The following is a 9,891-nucleotide window of genomic DNA, read 5'->3' as shown; positions in this document are numbered from 1 at the left end:
CTCAAAGCCTCCCCGCTGAGGCGCCAAACATCGCGTCTGTCAATCTGGCAGCAGATTGATGTCCAATTGCCAGATAGATATTCTGGGGCGTCACGATCGCCTCCAAATTTGGTGTGCATGACCTTCTCGACACGCTGATTCCAAAATTAACTATCTTTGGGATGGAATTTTGCGTAATTTTCGAGTTATTCCACGCGGAACATCCCAATGTGACGGCGCAGGGCGTCTCGATTGCCTCCAGATTTGGTGTGTAGGGCCTTTTCAACATGCTGATTCCAAAAATCATCGTCTTTGGGGTGGGATTTTGCGTAACTTCCGAGTTATACGACGCGTAACACCCCAGTTGGATATTGCGGGGCGTCTCGATTGCCTTCAAATTTGGTGTGCAGGGCCTTCTCAACACGCTGATTCCGAAAATCACCGTCTTTGGGGTGGGGTTTTGCGTAATTTCCGAGATATGCGACGCGTGACACCCCAATTGCTCTTTGGAATATGTGTCCTGGAATTCGCCTTTGGGCCTGTCCGTATCAGTTCACTGGAGGTCAGTTCACGAGATGTGAGTGATGACCGTGTGGTATGTGATATCATTGGCTTGGTGGTATGGCCCAGTGGCATCTTTCTCAGCTTTGTTTCGTTTCTAACCTTTAAGGTGGTGGAGTAATAGTCCGACTTAGTCACTGTCATTGTTTGTCCTGACCAAAAACTGACAAGATGTCGCTTGTGACCAAACCAATCGTGCCTCACCGCTGGGGCCTGAAGATTTTGGTGACGTCACCGCCTGTCTTATCTCCCAAGGACGCTGGTGACGCTGGTGGAGCAGCGCACGCTACTTGTGCACGCTATGCCCATGTTGTTGGCTGGCCGGCCACATCAGCCCGCTGCTGCTGACTGTGGTGGAGACGCTGCACTACGCGAGCCGGCCGGACGGCGGTGGCGACACACCGGTGGTCAGCGGGCCCAAGCAGCTGATAGCCAGCTGCATGTCGAAGCATGAGGTGGCACACGACGTGCGGCGCCGGGCGCTGATTGCCAAAGACCCTGTCCTTACCCAGGTGCTGACGGCAACCAGCCTCGTCCCCACACGTCACTGATGAATTCTGTTGCCTGCATCCCGCACTGTTTCACGCAGTGGATCAGCCTGAGGATGGAAACGAACTGGGGCTGCGGCCATGTGCCGTTGATGATTCTCTTCCTCCGTGAAGGGACGTTTTTACTGACATTGTCTGTCGCGTATTCGTACTCCTGTGATGGCCGTCATGCGAGATGACTGGCTGGCTAACGGCGAAGATGTGTGGCAGGATCAGCGTGCTGCGGTGTATCACATTTTCACAGGAGCGCGGCGTGTGTGACCCCAAGAGTAACAAGAATCATAAGTGCAAAAGAAGCAGGTAATGGTAGCATTGAGAATGGCGTTTTAGAACTGATTTATTGTGAGGTCCGATATGCCTAGCTGATATCCAAGCATTGTTGCGTAAGTTCATTTCCATATGCCGAAAATGTAATAACATCAAACTTTTCTAGGGTGTTGGTTGTAACGTAAAATACACTTCGCATGTGTACAAATTGCAGAAAACAAAATTTAAATATGATTCAAATCCCAAAGTAGTTGGCTTTTCACAGACCCACGGATACGCTTTAGTACTGTCATAAGAATCAAAAGCACGGGCAGCGAGAACGATCACTTTGCATTTGTGTAATGGTGGGATGATATCTCTTGACCATACGTTTTTCCGGGAACGATTGCCCAAAGTCCAATCGAAAGCACGAGGACAGATCAGCTGTCCGTCCAACAGTGCCCAAAAATCAGATTGCCTGGTAAAATTTCATGTATAAAAATACCGTTGCTCATTACAACGAATACCTTCAAATTCTTACAATCCACGGTACTGCATTTCCTCATCCTTTGCCAATTTTAAAAGGAAAGCAACATGCACGTGGGCAAGTAAGGAGAATCACGTACTTTGGCAACATTAATATCCAGCTGCCTCCCTGCCAAAAAGGTAGCAATATAAAACTGCCACAATCTACGCCATTTTAATCCAAAGTTACGCAAAATTCTACCACATTGTCAATGTTTTTCGGAATTATCGAGTTCAGGAGGCTCTCCACACCAAATCTGAAGGAATCGAGACGCCCCGCAACATCCAACTGAGGTGTTACGCGTCGTATAACTCGGAAGTTACGCAAAATCCCACCCCAAAGACAGTGATTTTCGGCATCAGCGTGTTGAAAAGGCCCTGCTCACCAAATTTGGGGGCAATCGAGACGCCTCGCAATGTCACATCGGGATGTTACGCGTCGTATAACTCGGAAGTTATGCAAAATTCCATCCCAAAGACAGTGATTTTCGGAATTAACGTGTTGAGAAGGCCCTGCACACCAAATTTGGAGGCAGTATCCAACTGGGGTGTTACGCGTCGTATAACTCCAAAATTACGCAAAATCCCACCCCAAAGGCAGTGATTTTCGGAATCAGCGTGTTGGGAAGGCCTTGCACACCAAATCTGAAGGCAATCGAGACGCCCCGCAATATCCACCTGGGGTCGTACAGCTCGGAAGTTACGCAAAATCCCGCCCCAAAGACAGCGATTTTCGAAATCAGCGTGTCGAGAAGGTCACGCACATCATATTTGGAGGCGATCGTGGCGCCCCGGAATATCCAACTGGCAATTGGATATCAATCTGCCGCTAGATTGCCGGACGTCCACACATCGCCAGCAGCGCAGCAGTTGCACTGCCGGCGCATGAACTGCTGCCGGTGAGCCAGCCCAAGACAGCGGAACGCCAGGTCCGGCCACCAGGATCCCACACGCCACTCATGCCACAGATGCGCTGGCGCACCTCGCTCGGCTTTCCGGATCGAGTTGACGCCCACTGCAATCTGAGTATGCAGCGCAGGCTAAACCAACAGCCGGTGGAGCCCGGCGGCGTAGCGGAGCCCAGTGTCTGCGTCTCGTGTTTTAACACGCGTCCAGGCGGCCGGTTGGATACCCTTCGCTCCGGTGGGGGTGGGGGGTAATTTCCCCCCATTGAGATCTCAGGAACTGTGGGCGCAAAATGGCCCCGATGCCGACGCGCCCTTAAAAACCAAATCACCACCAAGATTTCAGGAACTAAGAGAGCTAGAGGCACCAAATTCACAGGGTGTGCTGACCTGTGCGTGAACTCATTAAGAAAAAAGTGAGGTTTCTAGGTCATGACCTTTGGGTTAAATGATGTCAAACGAGGTCAAATTGCAGGTTGGTCTCCAAAGGGCCCCCGCAACCTAGATAACTGTTCTAAGCAAAAGGTCACATTGTCATTTGAGGTCAGTGACCTCGTTTGACCTTTTGAATGTCATGGTGACCAAAATCATACAAGACCGCCTTGACTTTTGCGTTTGGATAAGCGACATAGGTTATGTTAAGCAGTATGTTCACAAAAAAACAAAATGTTGACCTGGACCATTCTAGGCTAACGATCTATTCCGACCTTTAGGAGCCTATAAAAGGTGTATAATGTGGCTCCTGTTATCAATAATTCGAAATGAGCACCGGAAACTACCCCATACAGCAAGCCCTAGAATGATAAGGCAGGTTGATTTTGACCTTGGCCTGACCTTTACAATTGACCTTAGGTCAATTTAATTTGTTCATTCAATTGCTATGTTGCCTAAGAAAGTATCTCAGAGATGTATGGCTTCGTCTAACACCCCGTTGTTGGATCAGATTGACCTATTCCCTGGAAATTGCCTTTGCTGAAACCATGGCCTGACTTTGACCTGCCATAGGTCAGCGACCTTACAAGGTGCATCTAAATTTTCGATGCCAGACGACCCGCTATTCAATTGTCTACAGCTGTGGAAAATTGGGCGCGACGACGCTGCGCTGTTCGGAAACCATTCCGCAAAAACCTTTGGGGGGGGGGGCAATTTGAACCCCCACCCGAGCGCGCGTTAATTTATACTTGCTACCGGACAAAATTGGCACGATTTAAGCAGCTTCGCGCGCCTTACTTGCATTGTTACCATAGATCAACCGGATTAACATGACACTATTATACCCCGTCCTTTGCTGGGCACCGGATAGCAAAAGCCGATTTAACGTAGCATTTAGCTTGGTTTCAGCCACAAATAGGATCCCTCAGGCACGGATGTGATTGCATATTCGTTCACGCAAAACAAGAGGGGGAAAAGGGCAGCACTCTACAGCCTTTTCCACGCAAGCAATATTAGACCGAAACCTCATCTGAAACTTAGTCAGAAGAACTGGAGAAAAAATCGGAAAAACCTGAGCAAGACTCTTGTTTGTCGTCGGGAATATCAAAAAAGCGATGCGTTCTCACTGTATATGCGATTTCGTTTCATCGTTATGCACCTAGTGGTCATTTCACGTCTGCAGTACTTTATGATCTGGTCCCATGGGACCAAATACAGAAACGTAAAATAACGAGTTGGCACATGGCGACGAAACAAAACGCATCCAGAGAAAAGTCTACATGCCATATTGATACACATAACGGCAAACGATGAGTGTTTCCGTGTATACTGTTCAGAACATGTACTCAGTGTACATGAGTGTTCCGTGCAGTTCATGTACTCATGTACATGAACGTCCCGTGCAGTTCAGAACAAGGTGGGCATAAAATGCAATGGAAACAAAAACGTAGCAGTCGAACAAAAAAGAGCATGAATAGGGTTTAAAGGGACAGCATGGGAAACGTGCGCGCACTGGTCGGTGGGCTAGAGTTAGCGACACCTGGCTCCTCTCAGCTCTCCCGGGCTGTTCATAGATCGTAGCCATATATAGATGGCGCTCCAGCAGGGGCGCAGCCAAGGGAGGGGTCGTTGACCTGCCCACCCCCCCCCCCCCTTAGGCTCGGATTTTTCGTTCTTCACCATAAAGGGTTCTCGACAGGAAGTTCGAAATCGGTGTGATACGTACTCATCGAGCCCCGGGCCCCTCCCTTTCGAAAATCCTGACTGCGCCCCTGCGCTATAGGCATGATCGCTTGATAGGCAACAATCACAAGTGCTGATGTGCATTCTGTGTGTGTCCGGAGTACATGAGTAACGTGAAAGTCACGACGTAAACAGAATGAAGGTCGAGGAACTGATTGCTGGCTATCGTGCAGACTACCCTCGACACGATCATCCACCGGCAGCCTGACGACTCGGTCCGAGATTGTCTGAAGAGTGGGAACTCGGCTTACATTTACCTGCGGATCCGACGCGGCAAAGGCGGGCACGCGTGAAGCCGCCCGCGGGCCGTGACAGACCGTTTGACCGTCTACAGACCATTTGATGCACTCGCCCAGCGTGAGTTGTGTTGACTGGCGAGAGCGACGACGAGCGATGACGCAGCCAACTAACTGCCAGTCAGCCCGCACTCGTGTGCGCCGGAGCGCACACGTCGTGGGTGGAGCACCAGCGTGTGCACAAATATGTCGTGATGTTCAATGGACTGGAAGCTATCTTGGAGGCGTTCAGACAACATTCATCGAATGGTAACCGTTCCGTCCTCTCAGTCTTCGGTCACCGCGGCTGCGCCGCCGACACGCAGGAGTCCGGTCGGGATCTTTATTCGGGAACGCATGCCAGCTATGGTCATACGCGCACACGCACCTCGCGGCAGCCGCCAGTCGACGATTCCACTGCGCGTCAGCTGTTGCGCGCGCAGGATCCAAGGGCGGTTTCAGGGAAACGGTGGGGAGGGGCGCGTACGGGGGCACCACACTAGCGTCACGCCGTTGATCGGCGGCCAAACGCCAAATGTCCGACCATACCGTTCCTCTCGTATTGAGCACGACAACCATCGTCATGTCCCATCACCAGTAGCCTTTCTCACAAAGGCAGTTTTTTGTACATTTGTATTGTAGTTTGTAAGTTTGTATTTGTAGTTGTAAAAATGTGTTTCATAAAGCAGAAACCTAAAAACAACAACTACAAATTACAAACCTACAAAACCACACACAAAAATTGACAAATCTCTCGAGAATTTCTACAACCTTACCTTGGTATGTTTCATAAAGGCCAGCTGATTTTCCATCCGCGGTGCATTTGTAAGATTAAAAGTGCAAATTACAACTGCACATCAACGATGGGCTGCCCCGTTGTAGAATAGGTAAACGTAAGCGTAAGGCAATGCCAGTAGCGAAAATGGATTGTGGACGCAAAACTCGCAGAAGGAGGCTGGCAAGAATTCCCGGGGCAAAATAAACAAGTACTCAGAGGAAGTGGAAGGTCAAACAAGCTCGCAGAACACAACGCTCCGAGGAAGCAGCCCAGTGGTGGTGTTAATGGATTTCATCATCTCTAGTTCCGCGTATGGCCCGTGCAACCAGGCGTGCAGCAAATTTATTCATTTGCGCTATTACCCATCACTATAGGTGACCTTGGCGGCCGCACCGAATCGATCGAAATCCTGCGTTGTCTTGTGCTCGCGCGTTGGTGGGGCGGGGTGGGTGTATCGATACGAAGGTGATTATTTTTCGTGAGCAGGCCTACTGGCATCTAAGTCGCTGCCGGGATGAAATGGCTGCACTAGTAGATCATGAAATGGCTTAATGTTTGGTGTAGTTTCTACTCATGCCAGCGAAAGCAGATATACTCATCCTATCAAACTGCGGACATGCGACGACATTCACCTTGACGTCAAACAGGGAGACAGCTATCGCCGGGTGTGAACGATGCATGAATCCCATGTCTGTGAGTAGAATATAGGTGTCTATCATGGTAAGAGAACACTAGTATTATGCTGGTTCACTAAGTCACTGTTTCGCTGGTTGCCATGACGGTACCAATATTCTGTGTAAGACGCACGGTGAATATAATGACAAATGTACTTGATTGCTGACATTGGGGAACCTAATGTTCCGTTTCTTGACACTTCCGATACATTTATTTTGTTTTTGTTTACAAACCGCAGTATTTATGATGATCCACAGCATGACTTGTTTTTTTCTGCGCTCGTCGGACATTGCCAACGTCAGCTGGCGGGTGAAACACTGGAGGGGGACATCATTGGATATCCTATTGGTGGAATCCCGCGCGACTCAGCACAGGGCAATGACGTCACTGGTGCCCTGTGTCATGGAACAAGTATGTGTTGTCAGTGTCCCTTCATGGACCCTTCATTAACACGCCCGTCGGAATAAGTGGATAAAAACAGAAACGAAAGAAAAGGAATCTTTGGTGCCCGCTCAAAACTTAGAAACTTTCGCCAGGGGCCTTTCATAAAGCCCTGTGTCACTCCTGCTGCACCAGGATTTTGGGTGCGACCCTGGGCACGTGCACACGGGTGACGCAGAAATCGGCGCCGGAAGGAGCGGGGACAGCGAGAACGGCGAGCCCGACTGCGTGAGCCTGACTGCATACAGTGACAGCAACGTTCCGCCCAGTATGAGCGCTACAATTTAGGCCAGGTTTACCGAATTTGCACCGAACTAATCGTTTGATAACGCAACGCACTTTTAGGGACGGAAGGAAGAAAGTGCCTTTTCCCAGCAAATTTGCCATGCAATGCAGCTGTGACCAACGGAAACGCAAATATCCAGATCGTAATCTGCATGATGCGGGGCTGTGCGCTGCTCTCGCTGTTTCAGGACTTCAGTGACGTCACGTCAACGTTGGGCGTATGGCGTGCTAAAAAGCCGGTCAGGCGTACTTGTTAAGCGTCCTTGGCAACGCCGCTGATAGGCGGCGACAAATTACACACCGCGCGGAGTTTTACGACTGCAATTCTACAACCCGCGCTAGTTCTATGAAACAGTTGTAAGTTGTAGTTTGTAAATTCTCAATTGCAACTTACAGACACAAACTATTTGTAACAACTCTTTGTGAGAAAGGCCACAGTAGGGCAAATCTAACCTGCCTCGCGATGGTCTGAGCCTCTCCCGCGGCCCGTCCGTGGCAGCCCGACATGAGACGCGCAGGCCGGCCGGGCCCGTGTCGGCGCATGTGCCCCTATCGCGTTCTGCACATTTCGAGCTGGGCGTCGCTCACGCGCCTGCGCGGACAGCAGACCCACGACGCGCCCGCGGGCGTTTGCACGCGGCTCGCGAGAGCAGCGCTCCGGATCTGGTGTGTTTCCGCGATGATTGCAGTCGCGCTGCGCCTCGCTGGCGGATATCACTGATGGGAGCATGTCTGTACACGCTGCTGGAGGTTGCCGCGCTGATATCGAGGCATGCGGTCTGAAGTTTTTCGCCGTCGAGCTGAGACGGGTCGCTGATAGTGAGCGTCAACTGGCGGCTGGCTTACCCGTTAGCCGTGCACCACTTCCTGCGGTCCTCGCTGCCGTCATGGCTCGGATGTCGACCCGTGACGCAATCGTCTGCGGACGATGAACTCACCAGCCACTACGGGCGTCGCAAACCTCTTGAAGCTTAAGTCACGCCTTCCCCCCAGAAGGCGCGCGGAAGCCACTACGGACGTTGCGAACCCCTTGAAGCGTACGTCACCCCCCAGAAAGCGCGCGAATGCCGACGTCAAACGCACACAACAGCCGGCGTGCCCAGCGGTCCAGCTGAGTCGGAAACGGCGGGGCCACGCTGGCCACCTCCGCTGCACCTACATGCGGCGCCTGGCCCGGCGCTCGCCATGTCTACTGCAAAGCCCGGGCGGTGGTGTGATGGTGAGTCAGATCGCGATCGAGTGGCCGATATCCGCCCGCCGTGTGGGACCGGACTCGAGCTGGCGTCGCACTGCTCCTGACTCGCTCGCCCGGACGGCACGCGCAACGCGGCGGCGGCCACGCCTCACACAGGTAACACACGACGTGACGAGAGCGAGCCCATGGGGGTGGCGGAGGGCAGCAGCATCCGTCGTCATGGAAACCGTGCCTTGAACTCGTGCCGGTGCCCTCCTTTGCCGCGGGCTTCGGGAGCTTTGTGCGATGAGCTTAACATGGAATCCTGGCCTACCCGTGATGTCTCGAGTGGGGAAATACGCGTGGGCTATTTTTGTCGATGCGCGCAGCATTCCGAACGGGTGGAGACTTGATTATTGCATGCACATTTTATGATCCTAAGATTGTAAGCTGTGTTTTCAGAGGCCTCTTGATGCGGGACGATGGGTGGTGAACAGTCGTCATTGTCATACTCAACGGGAGGTGGTGGAAGTGGACATTCGTCGGGAGGAGGTGGGGGAAGTGGACACTGGTCAGGAGGAGGTGGAGGAAGTGGACACTCGTCAGGAGGTGGAGGAAGTGGACACTCGTCAGGAGGTGGGGGAAGTGGACACTCATCAGGAGGTGGAGGAAGTGGACACTCGTCAGGAGGTGGAGGAAGTGGACAATGGTCAGGAGGAGGTGGAGGAAGTGGACACTCGTCAGGAGGTGAAGGAAGTGGACACTGGTCAGGTGGAGGCGGAGGAAGTGGGTGCTCGTCAGGAGGAGGCGGAGGAAGTGGATACTCGTCAGGAGGTGGACGAAGTGGACACTCATCAGGAGGCAGTGGCTTTGGACGCTCGTCAAGATGAAGCGCTGGGAACGGGCCTGAGCCATGCGAAAGGATAAGTGGACACGCGCAGTACGCACCTGCGTAACTGGCCTGCCTCCATACGGCGGCGGAGACGGTCGGAATGCCGGGGCGAGCGGACGTAGTCTGCAGCGGACACTGCAGTGATCCTTTATTTAATGCAAATGGTTGCTTTCTTCTAAGAACGTTGGCGTCCACATCGTAGCGGGGATATCCGTATATCAGACTGCTATCATAGAACAGTCAGAGCATGACAAGAATGAAGCGACGTTCACGGTCACAGTTGTATAAGTGAGTTTCCTTTCCGATGGTCATTTTAATGCCTTAAATTTGCGAACACTTAACAGCGCTGGCCAGGGGCGGCATGTTGTTAACTTATTTCAGTTGAATGGTGCAATCGCGCCTGCCATGCCCATGGCCGTAAGAATGCCATGC

This window comes from Pollicipes pollicipes, unplaced genomic scaffold (assembly GCF_011947565.3).
Source record: "Pollicipes pollicipes isolate AB1234 unplaced genomic scaffold, Ppol_2.1 Scaffold_4002;HRSCAF=4701_pilon_pilon_pilon, whole genome shotgun sequence".
Taxonomy (NCBI): domain Eukaryota; kingdom Metazoa; phylum Arthropoda; class Thecostraca; order Pollicipedomorpha; family Pollicipedidae; genus Pollicipes; species Pollicipes pollicipes.
The sequence above is the reverse complement of the archived record's forward strand: the minus strand, read 5'-3'. Positions refer to the sequence as shown.